Here is a 15,726-nt window from a genome sequence, read left to right as displayed (position 1 = left end):
GCAGAAAATCTTTATCACAATGCAATGTTGGGCCATGGTTCATTTTCATATTGAGAAAATCTTTGTCACAGTGTGGTGTTGGATCATGGTTGATCGTGATTATAAACCAAGGGGATTTATATTAGACCCAATGATTAATATTGAAAACCCTATGAATAATATTAAGCACTAGGAATAAGAACCCTTATATTAATAAACTCAAGGGATCAATATTACAAACCCAATGGAATAATTAACCAAATGGATTAATACTCAAAAGCAAAGGAATTATAAACAAAAGGGAATAATATTTTTTTTTTTGTTAAGCTTGGTAGGAGCCTTCATTTTATGTTTATAAACAACAAATTCACACCACTTATGTGAGATAGGTGGCAGCAACTTGCCCAGTGGGAAACCAAGTCTGTTGGCCACCTATCCTCGTTATAAGCCATCCAAAAAAAGTAAAGTATCATCCTTTTTAACCATGCTAGATAAGTTTTAGTTTCATGATAAAACATTATATGTATATCTATCATAAGCATGCATATTTTAAAGTAAATTCTACCCACAAATACAAAAGGCGACCAGATCCACTAATTATTCATGCGGCTCTTTTGAAGTTGACTCAAGCAATGTCGGGTCCTTGGAAGATTTACCAGGCATCTCAATTAATTCGATGATGTAAGGGATGTGCCTTTGGATTCTGTCCAGGTGGATGTCCTCCTTGTGAAGCTGAAATTGAATTTATTGCAAATATTTTCTGTAGTTGGGAATATCTTGGAGGGTAAGAGCCATCACCATTGATATTTTTTCCGTCACCTTCCCCATCAAGCTTTTCATAAGCCAATAAAGATAAAGAGTCTGCTTAAACTGAGTTATTTTTCCTCTAGTATTCTCAGGGTCTGGGATTAAGGTCCTCCAATCCTCAATCTCCTCCTTAGTCTCGCTATGCTACTTAATTTCTCCCTCCCATTCTTCAACCAAATTACGGATACCTACATCGTTCACTCCCTGTAAGCCACGATGACTTCGCTGATGCGATGTCAATCGATTTTCTTCCTCTTCGCAGTTCCAAAGTGCTCGGGTATTTTTCCCTTGCAGGCTCCCTCCCAAATCTTCCATGCCCTCTTCCTCGCACTGGTTGAGCCATCTCTTCTTTGTAAACACCTTGTTCACAAGCACGATGAATTAACTTCTGACGTTGAGTTTCATTGTCAATGTTAACCTTATTCCTTTGCTTATCCCAAGTGCTCTCCGATAAATACACAGGTTGGGTGATAGCTCGTTATGGAAACGAGGCCAGTTGTCTTTTCGTGGCTTGCTTCTCTCTGCTTTCTTCCCATTTCCACTCATACCCAGAATGGTTGGCCAATCCCTCTCTCGGCTAAGAAATATTTCCCATGCATGGTTGAGCCTCCCCATTCCCCTCTACGCAGTCAAGAGTTCCCATGCATAAGTGAGCCTTCCCTTTCCCCTCTTCCTAGTCAAGACACACCGCTCCTCTGCTTTCCTTAATGCATACCCTTCCCCAATGCATTAATTCTTCTGTTTCCCCCAAATAATCATGCGCTTTCACTCTGCTTCTCTCAAGAGGGGCTTCAGCGCCACTGACCAGGTCGACACTTAGGAACATCATAGCGAGAACACTAAACTAGACAGCAGCCATACCATGCTTGCAGTGTTTTCCCCTTCTAGCCCCACAATTCCCCTCCCCAGGCTTCTCCTGAGCCCTCCATCCATAACCAAACAATGTCGCCATTGTAATAGGGTTGCAGGGCTAAGTAACATACCCCAGCTCGCTCCATAGATGACATCAACGATGTCTCCACGTCCTTGTTCTAGTGCTCCAGCTCCCACCACCATTCACAACAACGCGATTAACACTCCTTTGTTCTGCCTTAACTCCACCCTCGAGAATGCAACTACTACTCCACTATCCTCCCTTACCTGTTACGTCTCTAGCGTTATCCTTGCCATGACGGCCACATTTCCTACCACCTCTCCATGTTTGCATGCGGGAAGCCATTGCACCCATCTCCATGAGTATGTGAGGGGCAATGGAAGGTACTCTAGCTTTACTCCTCATAGCTATCTTTCATCCTTTCCAGCCTCCAGCACACACCTCGATCGAGGTTTTTGTTGATTGTATTCCCATTTTTGTGGCTTTTTTGATAGCCTTGGCCCAAAATGTCCTTCAGGGCTTTGAGTCTATCATCCCTAGGCTGTAACGGCCATAATGTTTCCAACAAGCCATGCTGATGGTTACATCCCCAATTGGCCAAGAAGTTAGCCACTTTATTCCCTTCCCTTCTTATATGTCAGACCATTATATAGTTAACCTTGTGAATAACCTCCCCTATTTCTTATATAAGGTGTGTTGTCCTACAACTTTGACTCAATTTATCCCATGACATGCCATTGAGTTTCATCACAATGGTTGTGACTAGACTAGAATCGCCTTCCACCACGACATTTCGGTAACCCATTCTTATAGCTATTCAGAGACCCTAACCTACTACAATGAATTTTTCCTTGTTGTTGCTTGCTATCCCACACGATTCTAAATAAATGAGCCACATGTTCACTTGGGTATCTCAAAAGATGCCACCGAGTCCTCCTTCAACTAGGTTCCCTTTGGAACCCCCATCAAAATTAAGTTTTGAGAAACCTTCTCCAGGGATACTGAACTATTTGGCCAATTTAATGTCTTTAAATTGTCAATCATAAATTGTCAACTGGGGTGCGTAGACTGATGAACTACAGATGCACTATGTGTGCTAGAAGTTATTTCTTATGTCGTTATGTTTTTGTTAGGCCCTAAACTTAAGATTAATATGGAGGTGGTGTCATTGATTATATTAATGTCTCAATCTCTAAAGTTATCAGCTAATTTCTTAAGAGTTAGTTTCTATTAGTTTATGGATGATATGAGAGTGCTTCTAACTTCTACTTGTGTTGGATTGTTTTGGGGTTTTTGTATTGAGTTTTTAGGCTGCAACTCTAATTCACTAAGAGAAATCTATTCTATTAGACTAAAAAGAAGTACTGTCTAAATTCAATTGTTAAGAAGAAGGTTCTCACACCTTTACTTACTCAATTTTCATTCAAACAATATATTTCAAACAACATCTATACTATGAAGTAAACACACTTGAACTATGCCAGATAATAAGCAAAGGAAGCAACCATGTTGTACCAAGTATAAAGAAATTCAAATAGCAAACTAAACTAGGTATGAAACAGAAGAAACTACTTATGTGAATAACGATTCATTGGAAAATTCATTATGCTACATTTCCACACAAAACAGAGTATTCTAGGAATGAAAAGAAATCAAATTGTAATTGGTTAAGACCTGTCACTGTTCGTAGGGGCCCTCCATAGATCAGTTCATAATCTCCAATCAACACAACGCATACACACAAAACCAATTCTATTGTTGGCAAATGAAATTCACAAACTGTTTCAAAATTACATCATCTGGTGCGCACCAAATCATAGTGCAGCCATAAGTTTTATAATAGGTCTCTAACATAAAAACATCAGTAATTTAAGCCTAATATCTTTCTCTTAGCTAAACTATATTGCTAAATCTTTGATTTGTTATTCTGAAAGCAAATCGATAATATTTCGATTGAACTTGGATTTTGTTCGGCGACAATCCTGTAGTTGACATGGGGTCTAACCATTATCTCCTGTGCTTATCTTAATGAACAATTTCAATAGGATACAAAGGGATCCACGAGGAAACCATTCCCTATCCATCTGCATCCTTTGTTGCTGACTTGCAGCTTCTGAACCCTACAAACCATGGAGACAACTATAGAAATCTGGATTAGCTGCGGAAATAGATCGATTATGTAGCCAATTGCATTCTTTAGCAAAACAATAGGGCATAAAGTCAAACATGAATAAGAAGACATATTATTGCATACCTTCACCAAAACCTAGTGGATATGGCTTTATTTAGGTGGTCAATATATAGGAAAAGAGAGGAATATGAGGCAAAAAGGAATGTCACAGTAAGACAATCTTCTAACTCTATATTCCCCCAGACTTGAGATTTTGTATGTCCTAATACACTTTTTCCTTGTTATCTCCTTCAAGTTTCACTATTTTCTTCTTTATGGAAATTATTGACATTCTAGGTTTTCTCATGAGAATTTTGTATTTTAAGCTGACAATCTCTCTTTGCATAATTCTTCTTTCCTTCCTCAACTTTTTGTTTTTCTTATACCACAAGCTCAAATGAAATGAGATTGTCACTTTTTGCAATCTAGATCTCGCTTTGTGTCTTCAATGCTTCATTCTCATTCTTGAGATATCGATTCAACATTTCTAATTCAAAGATCTCATGCTTTAAGATGTTTGAGGCTGATTGTTCATTTACCTCATTACTCCCTTCTCCAGGACTCTAAATTGTTTTTTTGGTTGTTGTCTATTTCCTTTCTAATGACTCTATATAGTCATATATTTCCTACTGAACAGGGTAAATACACGGACTATGCACTAGACTTCTTGGAGGTGAGTTGTAATGTTTTGGTGATACTGTCGAGGATCATATCGGTGACCCTTTTGGAGAACTTCCAGGGTTTTTGATTGGCTCCTCCTCTGTTGGTTCATTCTCTGTTGGCTCATTCTCTGTTGGCTCATTTTATATTGGCTCATTTCCCTCAAGACCAATGTACTCTATAATTTTTGAGATTGTCTTTGGGACTGTGCTCAGCCTTGTACTCCTCCTCAACCCCTAGGTTTGTATTTCCTATACTTTCCTTGTTTTAGTCTCTGGTTTTTCTTGTTTAGGAGGGGGCTTAGTTTGTGAGAATTCTTCTTTACTTTTGCTAGTTTTCTTTCTTCTAAGGTTTCCCCTCTTCATTCTCTACAAAATCTTCACTATAGGGAGCTCTTCTTTTGATACTTTTGTCTGAGTCTGAGGTGCCTACTCCTTTATTACTTCTATGGTTCTCTTTCTTCCTCTGGGGTCCCTACTACTACTTGATTTTTTTTGGGATTTTTCTTCAAAGTGGTTCCTCACCAGGAAACTCTCCCAATTATCCCCTATACTTTGGAGATGAAATTCGACTAATATTTTTATCAGGCCATGATGATACATGGTGTTTTCTATACAATGAATTTTCTTTTGAATGTTTGTAGACATTTTCTTGACACTATTGAAGAGAAGTAGGGAAGGTTCATTTGGTGATCTTCAAGGAAATATGTCATCATCCTAACACGATAAAAATATATATTCCCAAACCTACCCTCACAAGTGACAAACTTTTGAAGCACAAGTAATAAGTTTCTCCATTTATTCTTCAGAGTTGTGCTGTGAATACCTTTCTTGTAGACAGTAGTGTCCATGTTCGAATTTTTGAGGAAGACCTTCCAAAACTCCCATCAATTTCCCTATTCTTAAACCATTTTTCCCCACTCCTTGGTAGCTCAGTAGCCTCCCCAATCATGGAATCTATTATAGTGAGCTTAATATCCCCTATTTCAACTTTAGTCCCGTCAAATTTGTGTGCAAATGTCTTGGTTACATCCCCGTGAAAGCCATTGAATTTTTCAGTGAACAGCAACCATTGTCTCTTTTGCAGTAGCTCCTTTGTTTGTCAGTACCCCTCCAAGAATTACTTCCTTGATGGCTCAGTTCGAACAATTATCCCCATTCTGAAGGATGCTTTGCCTCGAAGACTGGTTACCTTGACAAGAAAATGGAGCTGGTAGGGTTTGCTAAGTGACGGAAAGATGGAGTAGCTATGAAATATAAGAGGAATGTAGGAATAGGCAAGAATAGGTGAATTATCATAAGCGTTATAGGAATGAATATGACCATTAGGCGCATTTAAACTAATGATTTGGTAATTACTTCGGTGGATTTGGAATGGGGATGTGACATGACTTTTTCAGTGGTGGCATATGATATTTTTTTTAGGAGACCATCACCCTTAGGTTATAATGATTGCATTTTAATTTCTGACAGTACTATATCTTCTTAAGCATATATACAATATAACCTTCCCTATTGCTAAATTAAAGTAGCACCTACCTTTGATCTCCTGTAGGTACTTTTCTCTCTCAGTTGTCCTTTAATCCAAATCACAAAGTGTCGTTGTAGGCACCAAAAATTTATTAGGCTGCAAAAACTTGTCGTAGCTATGGAAAGTTGTCCAAGCTGCGGAAACTTGCTAATTCTTCAGCTGTGAAAGAATTTTTTTTTAATAAAGGGACTTTATTATTATTTTTTTTGAAAGGAAAATTTGAAGGGCCAAAAAAAATTGGTTTTCACTCTAAATTTTCTATATACACCTACCAACAACATGTTGGTTTTCATGTTTATACCCCCCCACCACCTTTTTTTGTTTTTTTTTAAGAGTAAACTAATTTAAAAATTCTAAGGTGGAAAAGAAGAAGAATTATTCTTGACCATCGTCAATTATGAATTATCTTGAAACATTTTAATGAATTCCTCTTTTTTTAATGGCTTCTGGTAAAGCCTAAGTCAATGTCCATTTACCAATAGAAGAGTTTTCTCTTCATCAATAGTCCTGATTCTGACTGCACCATTGTCAAAGACATTTTCGACTTCATAAGGTCGAAGCTAATGGGTTTGGAAATTTCCTTGAAACTTTTTTAATTTTGAATCAAAGAGAAATGCCCAATCTCCCAGATGAAATTTTCTTTCTTTAATGTACTTATCATGCCATTTTGACCTCTATTGTTGAAGTAGGCTAGTTCTCTGTAAGGCTTCTTGTTTGATTTCATCGAGCTCATTTAGTTGTGTCATCCTTTGCTTCTGGGCTTTTGACAAGTCAAGATCTAATTGGACTACTGTCTTATAGGTCTGGATCTGGAACTCTATCGAAAGTAAGACTTTCTTCCCATAAAAGAGCTCATAGGGAGTATTCCCTGTAGTATTTCTCCATGCAGTTCTGTAGGTCCATAAGGCTTCTAGAAGGTTTTCCACCCAATCCTTCCTATGTATATGTACAGTCTTGGTAAGGATAGCCTAAATCACATTATTTGTGGACTCAACATGTCCATTGGCTTGAAGATGGTATGGAGTGGACTTTCGATGTTTTATCTTGTATTGGTCTATAAGCTTCTGCACTAGTGTGGATGTGAACTGTGTTCCTTGATATGTTACAATTTCTCTTGGGACACCAAAACGAGTAAAAATATACTCAAAAAGAAATGAAACTACAACATTTTCAGTAGCAAAAGGAAGTGCTTTAGCCACTACCCATTTGGTGACATAATCAGTACATACAAGAATATGGTTCTTTTGCTTTGATGGTAGGCTAATTGGTCCAACAAAATCCATTGCCCACTTCTCAAATGGTTTGTTGAGTACCTGTGGTTGTAGTGGCATTTCATTTGAAAGAGTAGGTTTTCCCATTCTCTGACAGTTGTCGTGTCTTTTAACATATTCCTTGGTGTCCCTGAAAATGGAAGGCCAATAATATCCTAAAAGCAAGATTTTGTAAGCAGTTCTTTTGTTAGAAAAATTTCCTCCACATGGCTCATTGTGACAAGCTTCAAGAATCTCTAGTATTTTGTCCTCTCGAACACATCTTTTCATGATGAGATCCAGTCTTGTCTTGTATAGTTATTCATTTATCCATGAATAAGATGTGTTATTGTGGACTATTCTTCTCTTTTCTCTAGGAGATAAATGAAATGGCATTTTTCATATGGCCAAATAGTTAGCAATATCTACATACCAAGGTGATTTAGTAGATACTGTAAAAAGATATTCATCAGGAAATTTATCCTCTACGAGTTGATCATTATTTTCATTTTGTATTCTAGATAGAAAATCACATTTTTGTTTTGTTTTCCTAGCCTATATAGAATGGTTATGTTGAATTCTTGTAAAAGTAGGAGCCATCTAGTTATTCTTCCACTAGTGAATGGTTTATTCATTAAGTATCTAATGGCAGAATGGTTTGTGTGAACAAAACTTTCATAGCCAGTTATATAATGCCTGAATTTGTTAATGACATGAACTACAAATAAAAACTCCTTTTTAGTTACAGTATAATTTAACTCTGTAGGAGTTAGATTTTTACGGGTATAATAGATTGCATAAGGAGTACAATATTTTTGTCCCAACACATCCCCTAAGGCTGAATCTGAAGTATCTGTTGAGATATGGAAAGGCAATTTCCAGTTAGGTCCTTTTAACATGGGTGCTTTAGAAATTCTCTTTTTCAAAGTTTCAAAGGCACCTTGACATTCAGAATCCGAACTGAATTCACAATCTTTGGTGAGTAGTTTAAAGAGTGGGGATGCAATTTTTGTGATTTTTTCTATAAATCTTCTATAGTATTGAGTAAAACAGTGAAAAATTCTAACATCCTTTTGACAACTTGACATTGATAACTTAGAAATGACTTCAACTTTAGATGAGTCTAATTTGATTCCATCTCCTAAAATATGATGACCTAAAAAAATTCCTTCGTTAAACAACATGAAGCATTTTTCATGGCTTAATGAGAGATTTTTTTCTTACATCTTATTAAGACATTTTCTAAATTTTATAGTGCTTCATTGAAATAATCCCCATAGACTGTAAAATCATCCATGTACACTTCCACACAATCATGAATAAGGTCAGACAAAATGCCGAGGACTGATCTTTGGAATGTTCCTGGAGCATTGCATAACTCAAAGGGATGTACCTCGTAAGCATAAGTTCTCCAGGGATAGGTGAACGTGGTTTTATCTTGATCTTCAGGGGCTACCTGAATCTGGTTATATCCACTGAACCTGTCCAAGAAGGAAAAATATTATTTTCCTGGCAATGTGTCGAAGACCTGGTCTATGAAAAGTAACGGAAAGTGGTCTTTTAGTGTTCCTTTGTTTAATTCCCTATAATCGATGGATACTCTCCATTTTACATTCTTCTTAGAAGAATTTATTAGGGGTGAAACCCACTGACTGTCAGATATTGGATACATGAAATCTACATTTAATGGTTTCTAGAACTCTTCCTTAACAATTTCTTTTAGGTTTGGGTTCATTCTTCACTGAGGTTGTATAACTGGTCTTGGATTTTGTTCAATGTAGATATGATGTATGCAACTTTCAGGATCAATCCCTCTCATGTCAGTGTATTCCCATGCAAATGAAGATGAATGTTTCTGTAAAATTTCTATCAATTGATTGTTTTGAATTTCTTCCAGGCTTTCATTGACATTCAAGGTTTTTCCTCGAAAGATTTATATCAAGGAATTCCAAAATTTTTCCATGGAGAGCAATGATACTTGTTTAGATGAGAGATACTCATTTCAATTATGATCATAATGTGAGGAAGATTCATTATTTTCCAGTAAATTTAAAAGTTGGTCTTCCTCTTTTACTTGTTCAGTAATGAAAATAGGTTGTATATCTTCTTCATCTTCTATCCATTCTTTAGTTTCTGTATCTATTGTTGTTCTTGCAGGGGGATATAATGTAAATTTCTTTGTATAATTTCCATTTGAGATAAACATATTGCCTGATCTACAGCCGATGAAAGCATCAGTTGTTGCCAACCAAAGCCTTGTTAGAATTAATGGATGTCATCCTAAATTATTCTTGGGTGTTAAGACCATGAAATCAACAAGATATTCCCAAGAATATAAAGATACAAAAACATATTCCAGCACACCATCGGTTTAACAACAAACATATCTACTAATTGCAACAAGGTTGGTGTGTATTGAAGGTTAGGAAGCCTAAGTGTGTCCATAACTTATTCACTCATTATGTTTATGGTTTCTCTTAGATCAATTAGCATGTTTGGTATTTCAGATCCATTGATGGGAAGTTTTAAAATGGGGCTTCCTGGATCTAAACATTTTTGAATTGTCATCTTCCCCATCATAATGTCTGCAATTTTTTCGATTAACTAAATTCTTTTCATATCTTTTCTTATTCTCCCTGATATTTGTGTACTTAATTCTATAATAATTTTTGCAAAAAATTGGTATTTCTTCTATGGATTGTAATAAAGGGATCTTAATGCAAACATTTCTCAATTCGTCGACTATATTGTAATCCAGCAAGACAATTTGTTTCTCTACTCCTTCATCGATTTTCAACCTTTTTGGGAAAGGTGGCCTAATTGATATTGAGGGTTGTTGTATGATGGGAGTATTTGTTGTTACTTCTTCTATTTGTTTATTTTCTTTTTGAGGGAGAGAAGTCTTCCCTTCTTCTGATTGATTTTTGTGTTTTCGAAGATCAAATCTTGTTTCTTGAATGACAACATGAGGTTTTCTTGGTAATACTCTTCCAGACCTTAATTGGAGATTGTTTAGGCCTAGTGGAGTTATTAAATAAGTTTGAGGATTCTGACCCTCCATGTTGTACACCGGTTGTTGTGGTACTTTATTATTAGGATTTGGAAGTGGTTGAACAAGTAGTCGATTTGATTTTTGTGGAAATGGTAGGGAAAGTTGTGGGTTTTGATTCTGAACTGGAACTTGTGGTAATTGATTAGCTTGAGGAATCTGATTAGATGGGGGTAAAAATTGTGGTGGAAGGTAAGATGGCAAGTATTGTTGATATTGAGAATAGGTTCCATAAGAATTTTTCCATCCTTCATTCCAAGGTTGTGACTGTGGCAGAGCCCAATGCTACCAGGCTGAATTCCAATTATTTTGTGAAGATTGGGCGAATTTTTGTGGTCTAGTGGTTCTGAGATTCCTTCATCATCGAATGCAACCTTAAGACCTCGTAGGGATGGACATTCCTTCGTATCATGATTATACACACATATGACACAGGTTTTTATGGTTTTTGAGTCTAAGGGACACTCTCTTAGAGCATGTTTCTTCTGACATTTTGGACAGAAGATAGATAATGCATCATTTTCAGAATTTTGCTTGTTTTTTATTTTTAAGGGTGTTTATTTGCTCACTTAGGCTCCCTAATATATTTGTTTCGAAGGTGTCAAGAAAATTTCATAATTCTGCCCTACAGAGTGTCACAGCTGCAAATTTGTTAATTCTTCACTAGAGAGGGTCTCTAGGACTCCTTCCAACTCGTGCTTTACCCCTTGAGATATGTACACATAAATCACAAATATCTGCAAATGGTAGTTGGAAAATATCTCCTTTCCCAGTTAGGTTAAGGAGATCGATCCATTCATCTTTAATAGCTCTAAGTAAGAGGGCTCTTAAGGCTTCTTCATCCAAATTATCCATTTTTTCTCCTTTAAAATTATAAACAAATCTTTCTACCAAGTCTTCAACATTTTCATCTTCTTTTTGTGTCATTTTGAAGACTTGATCTTTAAGGGTACTAAGCATACAATAATCTCTATATTTGCCTAAGAAAGCCTCTTTCATTTGTTCCCACGTTGTTATAGAATGCATTCCTAGATTCTTGAACCATTTTAATGTGGTAGGGAACAATTTTAACTTTTGAACATCATGCAGATAGTCACATGATCTACATAATACTTCAAATTTGAAGAGAAATGTCTCTGGATCTTCATTTCCTTTCCCGTGGAAATTAGGAAGAATTGAGGGTCATATATTTTTCATTGTGAGGGTTGTATCTTCATCAATAATAGGGAATCCAAAACGATCTTGGTTTCCTCTACCTCTACCCCCTCCTCTACCTCTACCTCTTCCTCTTCCTTTTCCTCCAATCCTATCCTCTTTGCCATGCACATTGTGTACTTCTCATTCCCCTTATTCAGCCATGGTAGACTATTCAGAACTAATATAGTGTTCTTCTAATCTTTCTAGTTCCTCTATCAATGGTGGCTCAGAATAAGTTTCTGATTCCTCTTATTCACTAGGAACTTCTAATTTTCCTGCTAAAATTTGCTCATCAGTGGAGGATAGGAAGATTACTCCTGTAGTTGGGGATGTAGGATTTTCTTCAATTACATCTTCAGTAGAAGAAGTGGGTGAAGTTCTAGAATGGATTTTGATCTTGAGATTTCAGGAAGCTTTTGTCGACCTCTAAAAGGAATTCAGGTTTGAGTAGGTGGTGTGGATTCTCATAGTCCAGGTGAAGTGAGTGGACTTGTGGGAATTAAAATTCTTCGTCTCCCTACAAATCTACCTCTAGAGTCTCTATCCCTACGCATATCATGTTTTGATTTTTTTTTCAACTTATATTCGTACTTCCCCGGCAATGAAGCCAAAATGTTAAGCCAATTTAATGTCTTTAAATTGTCAACCATGGTGCATAGACTGATGAAGTACAAATGCACTATGTGTGCTAGAAGTTATTTCTTATGTCGTTATGTTCTTTCTAGGCCCTAAACTTAAGATTAATATGTAGGTGGTGTCATTGATTATATTAATGTTCAATCTCTAAAGTCATCAGCTAATTTATTAAGAGTTAGCTTTTATTAGTTTATGGATGATATGAGAGTGCTTCTAACTTCCACTTGTGTTGGATTATTTTGGGGTTTTTGTATTGAGTTTTTAGTCTCCACCTCTAATTCACTAAGAGAAACTATTCTGTTAGACTGAAAGGAAGTACTGTTTAAATTCAATTTTTAAGAAGAAGGTTCTCACACCTTTACTTACTCAATTTTCATTCAAACAAGATATTTCGAGCAGCATCTATACTATGAAGTAAACACACGTAAGCTATGCTAGATAATAAGAAAATGAAGAAACGATGTTGTACCATGTATAAAGAAATTCAAATAACAAACTAAACTAGGTATGAAATAGAAGAAAGTACTTATGCAAATAATAATTCATTGGCGAATTCATTATGCTACATTTCCACACAAAACATAGTATTCTAGGAATGAAAAGAAATCGAATTGCAATTGGTTAAGACATGTCATTGTTCATAGCGGCCCTCCATCGATCAGTTCATAATCTCCAATCAGTGAAATGAATACACAAAAAACCAATTCTATTGTTGGCAAACAAAATTCACAAACTGTTTCAAAATGACATCATCCAGCACGCACCAAATCATAGTGCAGCCATAAGTTTTATAACAGGTCTCCGGCATAACAACATGAGTGATTTAAGCCTAATATATTTATCTTAGCTAAAATATATAGATAAATATTCAATTTTCTATTCTGAAAGCAAATCGATAAGATTTCTATTGAACTCAGATTCCGTTTTGGTGACAATCTTGCAGTTGACTTGGGGTTTGTCCATGATCTCCTGCGCTTATCTCATTGAACAGATTCAACGGCATAGGAAGGGATCCATGAGGAAACCATTCCCTATCCATTTGCATGTTCATTGTTGACTTGGAGCTTTTGAACCTTGCAAACAATGGAGACAACTACAGAAATCTAGATTTGCTGCGGAAATAGACCAATTCGGTAGCCAGTTTAATTCTTTAACAAAACAATAGGGTATAAAGTCAAACATGAATAAGAAGACATATTATTTCATACCTTCATAAAAACCAGGCAGATATGGATTTATTTAGGTGGTAAATATATAGGAAAAGTGAGGAATATTAGGAAAAATAGGAATGTCATGGTAAGACAATCTTTGGACTCTACATGAATTGAAATGGGGAGTCTATATTCATCCTATCCTTTTTCCAGGCATTTGGAGCCAACACTTCCATTGTTAGGTTGAGCTTCCGAAAGATTCTTACTCCTTGGGGGGGGGGGGAACTTTCCAATCTTTAGGACTCCATTGCTCTACTAGTATAGCTTCCCTAATGTTTCTAACAATTCCTTCCCATACATGTTCTTGGGTTGAGATTTCATTTTTGAATATTCTACAGTTTCTTTCTTTCTATATGGCCCATAGGTTAAAGCCTACAAACAGATACCATGCTTGGTTCAATACTGGACTGGAGAAGATATTGTTGTGCCATAGAAGAATTGTTTCCTTTATGGTGTGGTAATCCTGATCCATCCTTTCGAAAACTCCTTGTAGTTGTCCCCATTTCTGTTCTACAAACAGGAAAGAATTCAACATATGCTCCATATCCTCTCTGTTCTGTTGGCACATCCAGCAAAATGATGGTCCCTGTATTTCCTTTTTTTGAAGTTGGTCCTAGGTGAGGATCCTCCCTTTGCAAACTAGCCATAGGAAATGGGCTACCTATGGCCATCATCCTCCCTTCCAGATTTTTTTTCAGACAAGTCCTTGTCCATCTTAGCCTTGTTCTACTATCAAATCATATGGTTCTTTCTTGGTGAAGGTACCTTTTGTTGAGTGGCCCCATCTCAGAATATCCGAGTCCTAATTGTGGTTTTTATTGATCTAATCTCTTTTTTAAACTCTACCCATTGCTATGTCTCTAAAACCCTACCCTAGACTTCCCTCTTCTTCCATCTTCTCCAATTTCATGTCCCTTGCTCTTCTTTCCATAATTGTTCTACATATTGGATGTTGTTATCATTGGTAAATTGATATATATATCTGAGGTCTTTCTTATCTATAAGTCTTTCTCTTTTCTACCATGAATCCCGCCAAAATCTTGTTGTTCTGCCATTTCAAATTTCCCCAAAAGCATGCTAGTTAATAAGGTCTCTATTTTGGCTTGCCAAGTTCCATATTGCTGAATGCTTAGGTGGGTGCCTGTATAGCAATATTTCTTTAGTTCTCTCTCACATGTTATACCTTCTTATCTGTATTTGTTTCCATAGGTCCCTTCCTCCCCCCAGCCATCTCCACCATAATTTAGCTCCCATTACTTGGTTTAAGGTTTAAGGATCCTTGAGGCCTAGCCCTCCTTCCATATTTTTTTGTGAGTCCCTACTAAGATATAAGGGCCCATTTCCTTTTTTATTGAGCCCCTCCCCATAGGAAGTTTTTAAATATATCAACCATTTTGATACAAGCCCCCTTAGGGGTTGCCATGCCAAACAGTTGGTAAATTGGTATTCACTACAAGACTACTTTGGGGAGGATTGTTCTGCCTGCTAGGTTGAGGAATCGAAAGGCCCAACTTCCCAGCCTTCCTTGTATCTTTTGGAGGATCCACTTCCATCATGCCAGTTTTAGGAAGTTTTCCAATAGAGGCATGCACATATATGTGGTGGAGATGTTTCCTGTACTAACCCCAGTATCCTAGCAAGGTAGGTTTTAACATTCCCATGGGTATTGAAGAATAATGTAGAAGAATTTTCATTGTTTATTTTGGTCCTTGATGCTAGGATGAAGGTATTCAATATTTCTTTGATTCTACGGGCTTCTCTGAGCAATACTTCGCAGAAAAACATTATATCGTCCATGAATTGCAGGTGGGTTATTGCAAGGTCATTCCCCCAAATCCTAAGGCCTTTAATCCTAGACTTTCGGGCTTCATTCTTGATGTATCTACCCAGACCTTCTGCAGCTATAATGAACAGGAAGGGCGACAATGGGTCACCTTGATGGAGCCCCCAAGTGGGGTTAAAGGTTTGGGTAGGGGTCCTATTCAATAGGATAGAGATGACAGGGGTGTAAATCATAGCAATAATCCCGTTTATCAATCGTGGGCTAAATCCGTATCCTCTAAGGATACTCTTTAGATACTCCCAGCTCAGTTGATCATAAGCCTTTGAAAGATCCGGCTTCACCATCATGCCGGCTAGCTTTTATGTCATGAGGGAATGATCAACTTCTTTAGAGGTTACCAACCCATCTAATATTTGCCTTCCCTTTGACAAAACCTTTCTGCTCCATGGAGATGATATTTGGGAGAAGGGGTTTTGGGAGAAGGGGTTTTAGCTGATTGACTATAAGCATAGCTATAATTTTATAAATGACATTGCATAGGGCTATTGGTTGGAATCCTTGAGGGTATTTCGAGTTCGAA

This window comes from Pinus tabuliformis, chromosome 4_1 (genome assembly GCF_031772625.1).
Source record: "Pinus tabuliformis cultivar Carrire ecotype Pingquan chromosome 4_1, CPIR1, whole genome shotgun sequence".
In the NCBI taxonomy this organism is placed as follows: Eukaryota; Viridiplantae; Streptophyta; class Pinopsida; order Pinales; family Pinaceae; genus Pinus; species Pinus tabuliformis.
Note: the sequence above shows the minus strand (reverse complement) of the source record.